At 38.8% G+C, this 14899-nt stretch overlaps 1 protein-coding gene across 5 annotated transcripts in view; it reads left to right on the top strand.

The window, feature by feature from the left end:
- The window catches only part of WNK1 (WNK lysine deficient protein kinase 1), a 170543-nt gene that overhangs the window by 79408 nt on the left and 76236 nt on the right, over positions 1-14899 (top strand). The gene's annotated exons all lie outside the window — the stretch shown is intronic.

The raw sequence follows: 14899 nt of genomic DNA, 5'->3' as shown, positions 1-14899 counted from the left end.
TGAAAAGTGAAATTAGTTTGGTCCCATCCTCGTCTCTAGTGGACACTCTGCCATGACATACAGCTTTCACACAATTCTGTACAGATGACACCATTCCCAATTTCTGTTTGGGAAGGTCTGGAACTGGAATAGGAATGCTGTGTGTCATTACTGAGCTTCTTTGGTAGAGAGAGAGACACAAGTGAAACAACTTGGATGGCACTTGGCGCTTTTGTTCTTGACCAAGAAAAAGTCAGCTTAATGCAAACTAAAATTCATGTAATCGCTTTAAATTAAAGATGGAAAGAAAAAGACTGGGATGAAATTAACTTCTGTTGTTGCATTGTGCTATATAGGCAGTAAGAATTAAGGGTGGAAGAAGCAGGAGCAGAAGTACCTAAGACACTAATTTGTGATCCTGTTGCACAGAAGTTATAGGAAAATTAGCCACCTTTTAAGAAGTGTGCACTGATTTTCCTTCAACTACAAACATGAGAGCTGTGCAGAAGCTGGAGTGACCTTGCAAAGGTATAAAGATCAGGAAAAATAACTTTGCAAGATGAAGGCTTAGTTTCTCTCCCACTCACCTCCCAATAAATTTTAATTTGTGCAACCTGGTTCAGTGCAACAAGTAGAGTAACCCTCATGCTACTTCAGAAGGGAACAGGACTCCTGGAGCTAGAATTGCAGGCATGCCAGCTTTTTATATCTTCTGTTGAAGTCTTTGCAAAATCTGAACTCCAAGTATTACTGAGAGTGGTAGCAGACTCTGTGTTTGTGAAAGAGAACTTGCAGCTGCTTAGAGGATTCAGTTACTTGTCAAAGGACACTCTGTCCTTGAGCTTCCTGCGTTGTTGTTCACCTTGAAAATTCATATGCCCTCAACTAAGTGTTTTAGGTATTTGTCATCACATGTCCATTTTGTGTACTCCAGGTTTCATTAAGTTAGTCAGTGTTTTCATCTCTAAAGTGGCCTTACGAGTTTGGAAGGCTTCAGTATTCCATGTGGGAGACCAAGGGCTGATTGTGTAAGACTTGATTACATTTTATAGACAGCCTGTTGAAATGTTCATCACCAACTTGAAATAAAATAAAATCTGGTTTACAGACCTGAGAGTTCATGCTCTAGGATCCACTAATAGAAGAGTACTGTATGCATAGAAGACCAGGGGCTTTGTTCTGGTGTAGAGTCATAGGTCCTTGGTGCTATAACAGCTGGGTGGAGAAGGACCATGAAAGTAGGGACAGCAATGAAAAGTGGGCCATTTCCCTGGCTGGTAGGGAGCAGCATAGCTCCTTGGTTTGCGTTTGGTATTGTCAGTTCCAACTTAATATCCTAGTTCCTCTAACAGTGGCCCATTTTTCTCTGGATAGATGAACATTGCCTAAACATGGATCATACTAGTGAAGTAAATTCTGGGTAGTGAAAATGAAGACTTGTCCCTGTGCTACACCTTGGTAGTGAAACTAATAGTGTGAATCATGTTTAAAATGAGTTTGACTAACAAGGTTTGGCTGCGTTAACTTTAGACAGTCAGAAGTGTTAAACCTGGTTGTAAAACGCTTCTTAAAAATAGCTGTGGATGGTGTAAGTGGCCAGGCAAAGAAATGGTTTAAGCCGTTTTTAAGGCTATTTAAGTTGACTGATTCCGCTGACTGTTCAGGGTTTTCAAATCCAGTCCTGCGTGGTAGTGGTTTTTGAGTAGCTCACTGAATGGAGAGTAAAATTGACTCCCTAGGCCTACCATTAGATTATAAAATACTCTGTAGAGCACATAGGAGGTACATGGTTATATGTCTTCCTCTTTGTTTTCTACTCTCTTTACTAGACCCCTTCATTTTTTTTGTTGTGGTGGTGCCCCATGGCCCAGTCAAGATATGTGCCGTTACAAAAGCTCAGAGGGAAAGCTACTCCCTGAAGATGTGATGGGGAGGAAAAGGGCCAGTCACTTCTTTGAGTTGATTCTTTTCAGAAAAGAATCAACACACAGATCTTTATAAGACTGCTTTTAATGACTCCAAGTGTGCCCATGTTACAAGTCAAAATGTCTTATCAGTGCCTGGCCTGTAAACTCGGCCAGATGTCAAAGATTCAACTTGAGCTCTTTTTGGCTCATGTACCACAACTACTAGATTGCGTGGACCAATTTTGCCCTAAATTACACCTGTGCAGTACTACGAAAAATTACTTTACAGCAGCCAAAGCTGTGCTAAAAACCTCATATACCAGATAAGGTGCTTCCCTGTACAAAAGAGCATAAATCTGGAGATGGGATATGACCTATATGACCTACATGAGGGAAAACAAAACAAGAAGGGGCTTTGGATTGTGCTACATAAATAGTCATAGGGAGACTACTGAATTATTAAGAACTTGGGCTAAAATTTACTAATTAAGTGCCTAAAGCAAGATTCCTAAACCTATATTAAAGCAACTTTAAAGAAGTGGCCTGATTTTCAGAGTGCTGAGTAATCCAGGTTTCTTTGCACTTAATGGGAGTTTCAGGTGTCCAACACCTTTGAAAATCAGGCTGCTTTGAGGTAGGAGGCTAATTTTAGGCATGCATGTTCCGAAAATTTTGTTCATAAGCTGTGCAGCCCTTCTGTCTTCATAACAGAACTGCACAAGTGTGAGCAGGATATCTTCACTGTGGCTGCAAAGGTGTAAGTGAGGATAGTATTTGGCCCTGCAGTTGGAAGATAACGCTTCCAATGGGGTGAGCCAGAAGAAAAGGCAGCTTGGCTCTCTCAGTGCTAATAGAAATAAGTAATTAAATTGTTTTTGTTACTGGAATCACCAGAATGAGTACAGCTCCTCCTGTAAGTTCTTGTTGTACTTCTGTAACATAATTAGTTTCTCCCACCAAGCCACACAATTTTCTGATAAATTCATAATGCTAAATATTCAGCCATATGGAAGTTGCAAGGCATAACTTCAGTTTGTAGTTTATATAATGTCCTAATGCCAATGCAAATAATGAATGTCGTTCTCATAAACCTTGGTAACAGCCTTTATTGATGAGCGCTGCAAAATCATATATCCAGTAACTTCCAGATCAGATTAATATTTTTCTAATTAACTCCTTAAAGCAGTTGAGATCAAACCAGTGTAATTCACACAGCAAATGTCTGTTTTATCCTAAGAGTAATATCTTTGGACTTGAAAAATCTGATGTTGCCAGTCTTTTGGTTTCATGTATCTTCTATGGCTCTACTATAAATAAACATCAAGTATAGACCGTTCAGTTTTTAAGAGATTGTTCGTATTGTGGAGTAGAATGGGTATTTTCTGGTTTTTGAGCACCAAGTAATCTTATTCCCCAAATTAGTAAAATTTATAATTGAGAGAAACAAGAAAAGGTAGGCCAGATGTTAATAGTTGCCTCTTAATACCAATTCAGGGAAGTGTTTCCCACTGTTTGCCATTCCTTAGGAGACCCTACAGTTTAAAAACAAGCAAAACAATGACGATCATCTGTTTATTTTATTAAAGGAAAAGAGAAAAACAAAACAGACAAGCAATAATAATTACTTCAGCTGCAATCCCTTCTGTGTGTCTGGTGAGCTCTTAATAGAGACTATACCTTTGAAAGTGGGCCCATTTCAGTTGGGTCAGTCTTCTTTTGGTGAGTTAAGACCAAAGTATATTTTTTCCCCAAATTGATAGTTAATCCTGTCTAAGGATTAAGTGGTCTACACGTAAAACTTAGGCTGAGATAGCTGTGCCGCTCAGGGATGTGAAAAACCTACACCCCTGAATTCTGTGGTTATGTTGACCTAACCCCTAGTGTAGATGCAGCTAGGTCAACGGAAGAATGCTTCTGTTGACCTAGCCCCCATTACTCAGGGAGGTTGTGTCCCTAGAGTGATGTGAGAAATCCCTTCCATCACTGTAGCCTGTGTCTACGCTGTGGAGTTATGTAGGCATAGCTGTGGTGCCATAGGTATGCTGCTGTAGTCCCCATAGTGTAGACATGGCCTCAGTGTATCATAGATAACTAAAACCACATATAGATGGGTGAAGGAGGGTTGGTAAATCCTGTTTGGTATAGCGTGGATAGACTGAACCGTTTATAAATAGGCAATGGTAAGTAGTCCTAATTAGGTCCTATGAAACTAAAGAAATTATTTAAATTCAGTTTCATGAACGAAGCTATTCAGGGAGCTGTCTTGAGACAGGGAAACAAATGAATATTAAGTATCTTACGTTCTAAATTTAAATCCCACTACTTACCTCTGTTTACTAAGGCCAGCTTGTTTCCTAACTAGGGATACATAAACCAATCATTAATTTTAAATAATCATGATTAACAGGAGAAACTGTTACTATCTTATTACAATAGCATTTCAACATTAAAATCATTACAAAGATTTTAAATCTAATCCCTTGGCAATGCTTTTACAAATTTCATCTTCCCCATGATGCTGAAGAATCCACTCTGAACTAGAAGGTTGTTGCTTCTTGATGCTGTCCTGGACTCCTTTTTGTTGCAGTTTGCTTTCTTTCAGAGATCAATAAAATTAGCTGTGAGGAGGCCTATATAGTTGAGGGATGGGAGCAGAGTATGCTGCTGGTTGATAAATTCAGAGATATTTTGTATTCTTTCCTTGTTTCACTGAAGGAGGAAAACCCCTATTCTGGAGTCTGACAAGATTAAAAAATTAGCTGCTGTCATACCTTCTGGGCTCAACACTTTCTGAGGTTGCTCATGGCAGCATCTTTAGCACAAAATATGCAATCTGTTAATACATATGCCACATGCTGTAACTGCTCTTCTTGATGGTTATTTTACCTTTGTGGCAGGAAGTTCTCAAAACATCTTTAAAATTAGTTTTAACTTTTTCTTCTATTCAATCCATTTTCTGAGAGCCTTTGAGTTTCATCAGGGTTTAAAAGAAGTTGAAATTCTGCTTCAAATGGATCCAAACACGCTTATATTCTATATAAGGTTTTAGCTCCCAAAATAGTCTTTCTCTTTAAGAATTAAGTTTAATCATTAATTTTAAATAGTCATGTCAGTAGGCATTCTCTGAACAGGCTTGGGAGAGGTGATTCTTGTCTTTCTAAATTTGGTAAGGAAGTTGCTTAAGCATTGCCAAATAATGAATTCATTTTCCAATTAATATAAATATTCTGTACTTAGATGGCTTCTGTTATTAATAAACAATTGTAGCAAGGTCACCGGATTCTGTGTTGGTATATAAAAATCTTACCATTTGCACAGAAAGCTGCTACATTAAATGTTTGTGTTTAGAAATAACATTTTGAAAATATACATCTTGATGCCCTCTTAAGTATTCAAGGAATTGCAAGCTTTTCACCTTGAAGGGGAAACATAAATTGAGAGGTTACTAAGGTCTTCTACAAAACATTTCCAACTACCAACTATTTTACTTAGTTTCAAGGATAAAAACTTCCAGAATTCTTTTGTAAAAGGAAGGGGTTTGTGAAAAGGCCTATGGCTGTTGATAACTCAGTCCATCCCTAAACTTTCCTACAAGATATGTTATTTGAGATACGAATCTGGTATAGAGATGAGTTTTATCTTGTACCAGAGGGGTTTGGTCATTGATCAGACAGGTTATAGCTAACTGCAATTCAAGGAGTGATTGCAGCTTAGGTAAACATACTTGCACTAGCTTTACCTGTGTTAGTATGGCTAAAATAGCAGTATAGATGTGATGGTTCTACAAGCATGCTGCGGACCCTGGGGACCTGCTTGGGTTGCTGAAGCCCATGCTACAACATTTACATCACTGTTTTTAGTCATGTGAGCACAGGTAGGTATGTCTGAACTGCAACTGCACCTGGGATTATAGTGTAGACATACCCACAATCTCGCTTGTCTGCTAACCTTTCTGACCAAAATGGTCCTGGGACTTAAGATCTGCTATTTGCAGTACATTCATATCTTGCAATTAAAATCTTCTCGCAAAACGTACCATGAAATAAAATAACACAGAAAATAAAGTAAAATAGAAGTTATAAAAACTGTATTTCAGAATCTGTGTAACCAGGTTTTATGGATTGTGGGGATGTGTTATTGATACCGTGGAAGTCTGTCATGTTGACGGAAAACTGAAATCCTAGAGATGTCTTAAAATTCAATCAAGGCAAATGCAAGTTTGTAATAACCAACATTATAATTATACTTTAACAGTTTTTGCACAAATTATTGAGGTTTTTATCTCCCACAATATTTTTTAAACTTCAGTAAAAGGAAAATCGCTATAGATGAATGTACATAGTCTCATCATAATCTTGTGTGATGGCTATTTATTACTTATTGTGGTATTGATCCTGTTTGTTAAATATTGGTTGACCCTTTGAAGGTCAAGAAAGCAGCAAATAAAAGGGGGAAAGGGAAGGGGGGAGAGGATGTACATGGACTAACATATCACTTTGTAGAAGCGTCCAGAGAAGAAAAGTTAATCCAGATGGTTGATTCTTGTGGCCTTTGCCTTAGGGAAGGAGGGTTTGGGGCTTTCCAGTGGCATGGACGAGGTCTTCTGAAGAGTCAGTGATAAGACGTGCTGTGGTGTCTGATGGAGGAAGGTTGATTTTACATGTTTTTTGGGGGAGGAGGTAAGCTAGTCTTCAATATGTATGCTGTTCTGCTTGCTGAAACTATCTCTGTCATAGTCTGCAGCATTTGAAATGTATTTGTATTGTGACAGGTTTGAGTGGTAGCCATGTTAGTCTGTATAAGCTTTGTGGGCTAAAACCTCTGAAGTGGGTTTTAGCCCATGAAAGCTTATGCCCAAATAAATTTTAGTCTCTAAGGTGCCACAAGTACGCCTCGTTGTATTTTTATTGGTAATCTTTGTGAAAGCCTATAGCAAGTGTTAAGAGGTAAGTAACTAAGTCTGACATCCTGTGGTCACTTTTTTTAAAGTAATAGCTGTAAAATTCAAGTACGATTTGTTGCTGTTGCTCTTCTCCCCCAAAGCACTGGCATATGGAGTCTCTTTCAGGGCTCATTCCTATCGCAAGGTGTATTCTCATCTATATAGCCCCACTTTTACAGAGGTATAATATAAGGGTACAGATATGTTGATGAGATTCAGTTCTGCTGATGTTTTTTTTTATTTGGCATAGACTCCTATTTCTCATGCTTCACTGTGTGGGTAGTGGGGGAATTGAAGTGTCGGTGCTGAATTAAATCCCAGAAAGACTGAAGTCATGTTAATAAGTAACTGTTTTGATGTGCTTATAAACTCTACTACCTTTTTCGCAATGAAGGTCACTTGCCCTTTAACACGTAGAAGAGTATTCAGCGTAGGACATACAGGGCTCATTACTGACTCTGGAGAGTCAAATAACAGCAATCACTAAAGCACACCATCTTCATTGCCTGCTAGTGAGAAGACTCCATCTGTTTGTCTTATGGGAGGCTTGATGATAACATGCATTCATCACCTCCATGCCGCAGTACTGCAACTTGTTCTACATTGGGTAGACAAAAAAAAATTTGTGAAGAAACTTCAAACTTCTGTAAAGTAGATTGAAGAAAGCATATGTTTGGGCTCCAGATGTCCTTGTGTTATAGGTTTGAGTTCAATGCTGTGATTTTTAGTTTTGGGATAAGTGCCCAGAGTACACTATGTGTACAATAGATAGCTGTATTTATAAATTTGTAAAAAAATAAAATCAGGTAAATCTGGATCACTAACAATTATTCAAGATATGAAGTTAAGCTGGCTATTTAATGTGGACCTGCAAGGATGCATTGTTAATGCATTGTTCTACCCTTGGTTTCAAACAAGTTTTATCATCCTACTCCATTTATGCCTATTGCCAAAAAATACAACTTGGCATGGCTGACCATCCATGCTGCGAAGTGTAGACATGGAATAGCAAAGGGCGCTGTAGGTCAGGATTAAGTTGCATTGGCAGAGATGTCTCGGGCTTTCATACTTAAAGAGCAGTTGGGGTGATGCAGGGCTCAAGTACGTTGACAAGGCTACGTGGGGAAAGCTTTCAGAAACAGTGAGGAGACGAACACTTGTCCTTTTTTTTTTTTGGTAAATTGTGAATTTATGAAAGAATATCAAATTGTTGGCTGAGGAAGTACACTTCTTCCCTTCTGTGAACAGTCAAATTAATTTGAAAATCTGCATTAGGATGTGCTTTGGCTTGGTCTTGGTAAGAAGGAATTCTAATTTTTTTAATCCAGGGTTTGAGGTAAATTTTGGAAAATTTTATATTGTAGTAGAAAGTAGAATCCTCATTTTATGCAGTATCTCATAGTGGTGGCTTTACTGTTTTAGATACTCATTTTGAATTCTTGTTGAAATAATGGAGTCAATGACGCTAACTTTCTTAAACTGTCTTTAATTTAGTCACTAAATCAAAAATACTGTAATTATTTTAGTACAGATCTAAACTGCAGCTTGTTCAGGTCACTTGTCTTTGACTGAATAAATAGCTGAAATGTCCCTTTTTCAAGTCAGTAAAGGGGAATGTGGGATGTGATTGGACCAGCTCAAGGATCAAGATTAAAATTGATCTGGGAGGTGAATTTCCACATGTAGATAGTAGTTTTCAGTACTCTTCAGTTGTGCACAAGGAAAAAGCAGAGCTGGAAGGGCAGCTTCTGGAAAGAGCCTTCTGAGTTTCATAAATTCTATTTGCTTAGGGTAAATTGGAGGAGGTGGGGAAAGGAAGAAATGGTTAAGTTTATTAGGCTTCCTGGGTTGGAGAAGTAACTAATAGCAGGTGTTGGTATTTTAGAGTATCATGGGGTAAACTAATTTAATTGCCTTGCATAGTTTTGCCTAGGGTGCTTTGGGGGATGAATTGGAGACTTGTTTTCCATTGGAATCATTGGCTGTGTTTGAATTCCTTAAACTAATGGTTTGTAGCAGCCCATATCTGGCTCAAACCAGTAGTTTAACAGCCTAGCAAAAAAATAATGGAGATTTTAATTACTTTGTTTGTGTAATTTGACTTTGTCACTGATTCTATTAGCCTCTGGACTGCATAAATCTGAACATTATGTTTGAGGAGAAGAGATTAAAGCAGTTACTGTAAAATTCCTTTTTAGGTTGTGTGCTTAAACTACTTTTTTCAAAGGAATAAAGCAAACACAGAATGTTGCGGTAGGGGGTTGAGAAGTTGGAATACTAAAGTGCACAGTGCAACTTGCATAGCATGCCAGAAAAATGCAGACAGAATTCCATGGAGCAGAATGAAATGGAACAAGGAATAAAAGAAATTCTATTCCTGTGAAATCAATTTCAGACTGTTTTGACTGCAAAAACAGGCATTTGTGTTCACTGAGCAGCACTGCAGGAGTAACTACCTTAGCATGTCATACTTGCCAATGGGTTACTAAACTCCACGCTGTAGTATGTATCATAACAGCAAAAGCATTAAGCAAAAATGGGAGCTGATATTTGTGCGCAAAATGTCTGACTAACAAGGCTATGAGGAGCAGTCAGCACAGCAGTGTATTTCAGATGACCTTTTTACAATTTTCTCTTCAGTGATTGCCAGTAAATAGATCTTCAAGGAAGGTGTCCTAGAATGTGCTATCAAATGTCTCATTGTAACATAGAATTTGGATGTGCTTAATGTGCTATCGGAATGTGCTCCGATATTATGGTGATAAGCACAGTATAAAATCCTATACAGAATAGAATGCATTTATATAGTCAGTGAACCAGGATGTACCAAGAAGATTTTTGGGGTGAGGTGGTCTTCAGAGATTTAAGATAACCTTTTAAATGATGTGCAGTATGTCCTCATCGATTTGCTCACATCAGGCCTTAATTTGGTGTGGGAGGGAAGAGTAGGTGGAGATGGAAGGTTGCTTTTAATTTCACCTTAAAATAGTGGCTCTGCAGCTGTGAACAAAAGAGATTCACAGCGCTTGTTGTAGTAACTACTAGGGAATTGGTACAAGCCTTGTTCATCTTGGTATGGTCCCAGTACTTTTTTTGTCTAACATCTGTCATATGACAGGTTTCAGAGTAGCAGCCGTGTTAGTCTGTATTCGCAAAAAGAAAAGGAGTACTTGTGGCACCTTAGAGACTAACCAATTTATTTGAGCATAAGCTTTCGTGAGCTACAGCTCACTTCATCAGATGCATAAAAGTGGAAAATGCAGTGAGGATGTTTTTGTACACACAGACCATAAAAAAAATGGGTGTTTATCACTTCAAAAGGTTTTCTCTCCCCCCACCCCTATTACTTCTCCTGCTGGTAATAGCTTGTGAGCTCTCCCAAGTTCTTAAATTACTAGAGTTGAATAGATGAATGATAAAGTACTTAGTTAGGTAATCTAGTACAGGATATGTGAGGCTGGGGGATGGAATTTAAGATGTATAGGCAAGGGAATAAAATGTGTTAAGTATGGGAGTCACCTTAAGAATGATTGCAGCCGTAATATGTTACCTGTTCCTGTGGTAGACTGTTAGTGCTGGCCAGGAAGGATGCAGAATATGTAAGGTGCTTTAATTAATTTCTTTAACTGTTGAGAAAAAGGGCGCTCCTGTTGAAGTAGGTATTGGATTGACTTGGTAGGCAGAAATGTGTCCTGTATCACAGATCAGTGTCTGTTGCTTTCTTAATATATTAAATAGTGCCAACAAACTTTGGTCAGGTTGTTGTACTGGACATTGACCTATTCCTTTCAGTTCAGTAGTATCTAATTTACTAGGGTGGGAGTTAAGCCAAACGTGGTTTTAGTTTATGTGCAGTGTTAACTATTGCAGCAAACATGTGCAGAGAATGAGCAGACCATCTAGGCTGGAGGTGGGGCATAAAGCAAGCAAAGATCCCCACTCTGCTTGCCCCTGTAATGCCTTTGCTATTAGGGGAGGGGTGGAGGAGGAGGAGCACTTGAGTAAGCTTACCTGCTGTTGAGCATTTAGCGTTTCTGTTCTGGGGTCTGGAATGGAGCAAGCAGCCATCAGAACAGAGCTCTGATTTCTGCAAACTCATGTACAGGACTAAGGGAAGCACAAGTGGCGTGAAACAAGAAACCATGCTCCCCTTTAATTTTGATGTCTGCTTTCCTTCTGCTGTGCGCTAAGTCTATACCTAACAGACTCTCGTATTGGAATATTTTTTTACCTTCATCCCATTTTTAGTGTCTGTCTGTCTGTCTCTCTCTCTCTCTCTCTCTCCTGATGGATTTTACAAAGAGAGAGATTTGTCCGGTGTTTGTCATCATTAATTCCCACTGTTGCTGCTGCTCTCACAAGGACAGTGCTAAAGAGGTGGGTAGGAATTTCTACTGTACTGGATAGGCACATGTAGCTCAAGTAAAGAATGTTGCAATTGCAGCAGGAGCCCTTCAGGAAACAAGTCTGCTGGACTGGTCTGACTTAACATAAACTGTGCTTTGGTTCCAGTTAGTGGGAAACCTGATTTTGTATTTAGGAAAAACTTAAATGTCTTATGTGGGGGGTAAGAGTTTTGGGAACAGCAAATACAATGGAATAATGAAAACTCAGGCTATTTCTCACCTTCCTTTGTTTGTGCCTGGCATAGAGGTGATTTGTTCTCTTCTGAATAATTATAACAAAACTCTTATACTGTCATACAGATTGTTGCTGTACAGAAACTGAGGGTGAGTGAAGTTTGCAGCTCCTATGAACTTTTAAAATTGATCTTCAGGAATATCTTATTGAAAACATTTCTTTACATAGCTTATGGTCTTGCACAGTAACTTTTTGTTTGGTGCTTCAGTTGCAAGTAACAAAATAGTGCTAAGTAAGTTAAATATTATTCAAAATCCAAACAAAACCAACCTAATTCATGATATGTAATTTTTATCTATCCTGTTTGCACTACTTTTAGCTTAATTTGGTGTTAGAATCATTTAGCATTGACTATTTGCTCCATAAGAACACATAAAAGTGACTTCTGAATTGGTAAGGGAAGATAATTAAGTATTTATTGCTACAATTTTCTAGATGTAATCTGAATCTGAACAAAGTGATACTAATCATGCAGAGTACAACAAAGTTGTTTCTCTTCTTGGTTTTCAAAACTATTTTGAAAGAATGTTCTGGAGTTTGTTCAGTTACCTATGTTAGCTTGTTTTGATTTGTTCAAGGACATTAGAGAAAGCTGCTGGATTTTAAAGCACCCTTTCTATTTGATTTGATAAATTCACAAATTTACTCTGAAAGATGTATAAAATATTCAACTAGTGATCTTGCTTTTGTTGTAAATGTGGATGCAGATTGTAAAACAAGAGTAGCGAACTTCATTTTTGACCAGTTAAAATATCCACTCTATCTGCCTCATCATAGCCCTTCTAATTATACATCAGCTGGCTCTTGTGTTGATTTCTGAGCTAATCTCGATAGCTTCTATATTACAGCTTGGTCTATTATGTGTTAATAGCTAAAGACCTGACTATTAGTGCCTGGATATCATGTTTATAGGCACGTTAACAATGCACGGAAGTATTTAAATGCTCTGTGTACACACCCAAAAGACTAATTTTTTGTATTAAACAGGTCTAGAACAGGTATCTGTAACAAGTATATGTCAGTTCCTTGAATCTGCCATTTGTAAGAGCCCATTATTCTTTGTAACAAACACCGGTAAACCACAAAAGTCGTGGCAGGTATTCAGTGCTGTTGTAACTGAACATTGCCACTCAGGAGTGGGAACCCATAGTTTCTAAAAAAATGCATTGGCTTGTCCTCACTGCTGATTCTTCCTAATGGGCTTGGAGAAGGCGAAGAGGTGGGAACTGTGCTTCTAAATACATGACACCATGCATACCCTCAACTAGTTAATATGAACTGCTTGAGCCAAGAAACTGATAAAGTATGTCCTTGAGTGTCTTCAGCTTTCCAGGGCCTGTTGAAAGAGTGTATAGCTGCACACAGGACACACCAAGGTCACTTGAAGCGCAGGACCTCTTTCCTCATTTCTCCCTCGTTACAGTATGTTTAGAAATTATGTTGTGTGCAGCCAGGCCTTTGATTGAGAAGGAGCTTCCTGACTGATTACAGCTTAAGGCAGTGGGTAATAGTAAAGGTACTTGAAATCTCTTAATGTTAAATATCCAGGAGTATTTTTCAGTTGTTAACCTAGTAACGTTTGTAGTTCTGGGACCCCCTTATTAACTTCCTCATCACTTACAAGATTGATGCAGTTACAAGGATGGAGCATAGAATAAAGTACCATAAACAGGAAACTCTCATTTATTTCCTTAAGCTTATGTTCAGCTGTGCCAGCCATTTTATATTTCATTTCTTTGCTTTTCTGAAATGAGATTTTCCCAAAGATCCTTAACTGACATCTTACCTCTGTTGCTGTTGTCGGTGATGTAAATTGGGGTATATGCAGGCTGTTGCTACTTTCAGGACTCTAGTAATTTATGATGCAGCTGGGAGTGCGTCTCTCAGCTCGGGTAGAGAGAGGCACACTAGCTCTGTTGGAGCTAGTGTGCTAAAAATAGCAGTGACTGTTGTGGCATGGGTGGTGGAACAGGATAGCTGCAGAGTATAAATCTGCCTGACACTCACTACCCCCCTCCCCCGAGTCTGTACTCGAATGATTAATCTGTGCCACAATGTCTGACTGCCATTGTCGTGTGTCCATCCATCTGGGCTGGGAGGCGCACTACCAGTTGCAGTGTAGACATAACCTTAGGAGCTCCCTGTGCTCGAAATACCTGATCTCTGGCTGGGAAACTGAGATATAAATTACACAATGGATCATGTAGCCAAAGTAACCACCTTAGAAGTTTGAATACCTGGCCTCAATTTAAGCTTGGAAAGTGACTATATTTAAAGAATTTAGCTTTGCTAATTGTTGGTACTTTAAGCAGTAAGATGATTAGAGATGAAAAAAGAACCAGGAATTTGGGGAGAAAGTTAAAGATTAAGATAATTTTAAGATCTATTGCAATGCAGTACAATCTTGCTAACGTCTTGCTGGAAAACTGGGAGATTATACGTGCCCGCGTTGCTGTATCAAGTTTACTTCTATCTTATCAGCTGGGCCATTGGCCTCTAATAAAGTTCTCATTTTCAAAAAAACTTTTAAAAAAGCATTCTTAATGTTCACTGAGAGGCCCTGCTCCACGGCTTACTTTTATCACACTATACTCTTCAACTCTATGAATCTTAGTTGAAGGGATCTGTAAGCTAGAGCAAAGTTTAGAGTAAGGAAACAGGCCCTCCAGAATAGAATCAACCAGATGTTTGGATTTTTTGTGTGAAATACATCCAGCATACTTAATTTTTGGTTATTAAACACACCTCTCCATTTTGCTGGATGCGTGAACAATGCATACTAAAACTACAACTAATAACAATAGAAGGCATTAGAAATCTGGACTCCAGTGCTTCCCTCTCACTCATTTATCCCTGTTGGAACCCACTTGTCCCTCGTCTGGGAGAGAAAATAGGCAGTGCAGCGTGCCTGGAAGGTCCTCAAACCAATAGAGGAAGGAATTTAGTGTAGGAAATCTACTGAAAATATCATGATGTTAGCCCCCTTCCATTTAAATGAGGGACTGTTAGCCTGAATTTTAGTTCAGTAGCTCTCAACCTTTTCCCTATGACCTCCCTCCCATTACGCAGGGCAGAGTGGTATGTTGTAACCACTAGGTTGAGAACCTTTGCCCTAGCTGATATATCATACAGGGAGAATGTCTCTAGGTGCTCAGAACACCAAACCATGAAGGTTTGAAGTACCTCATATAGCCCTGTTCCTTGACTGCTACTTCAGGGCTGGCTCTGTGCTTGGTTTCATTGTGATCTGCCAGAGGTGCAGGCTGATACTTCGGGTATACAGATAGTGCAGTGATCGACACCATAAGTAACAGATCTGTTAGCTGAATTTTTAAGTTTATAGTTTACTTGGCTGCAAACTGAGACCTTAGATAACCAAAACTATGAATAAACAATTAGCTGCTTCCTCTTTCAATGTGTTGCCATCTTT

Source organism: Eretmochelys imbricata, chromosome 1, assembly GCF_965152235.1.
Source record: "Eretmochelys imbricata isolate rEreImb1 chromosome 1, rEreImb1.hap1, whole genome shotgun sequence".
Classification (NCBI taxonomy): Eukaryota; Metazoa; Chordata; order Testudines; family Cheloniidae; genus Eretmochelys; species Eretmochelys imbricata.
The sequence above is the reverse complement of the archived record's forward strand: the minus strand, read 5'-3'. Positions and strand labels throughout refer to the sequence as shown.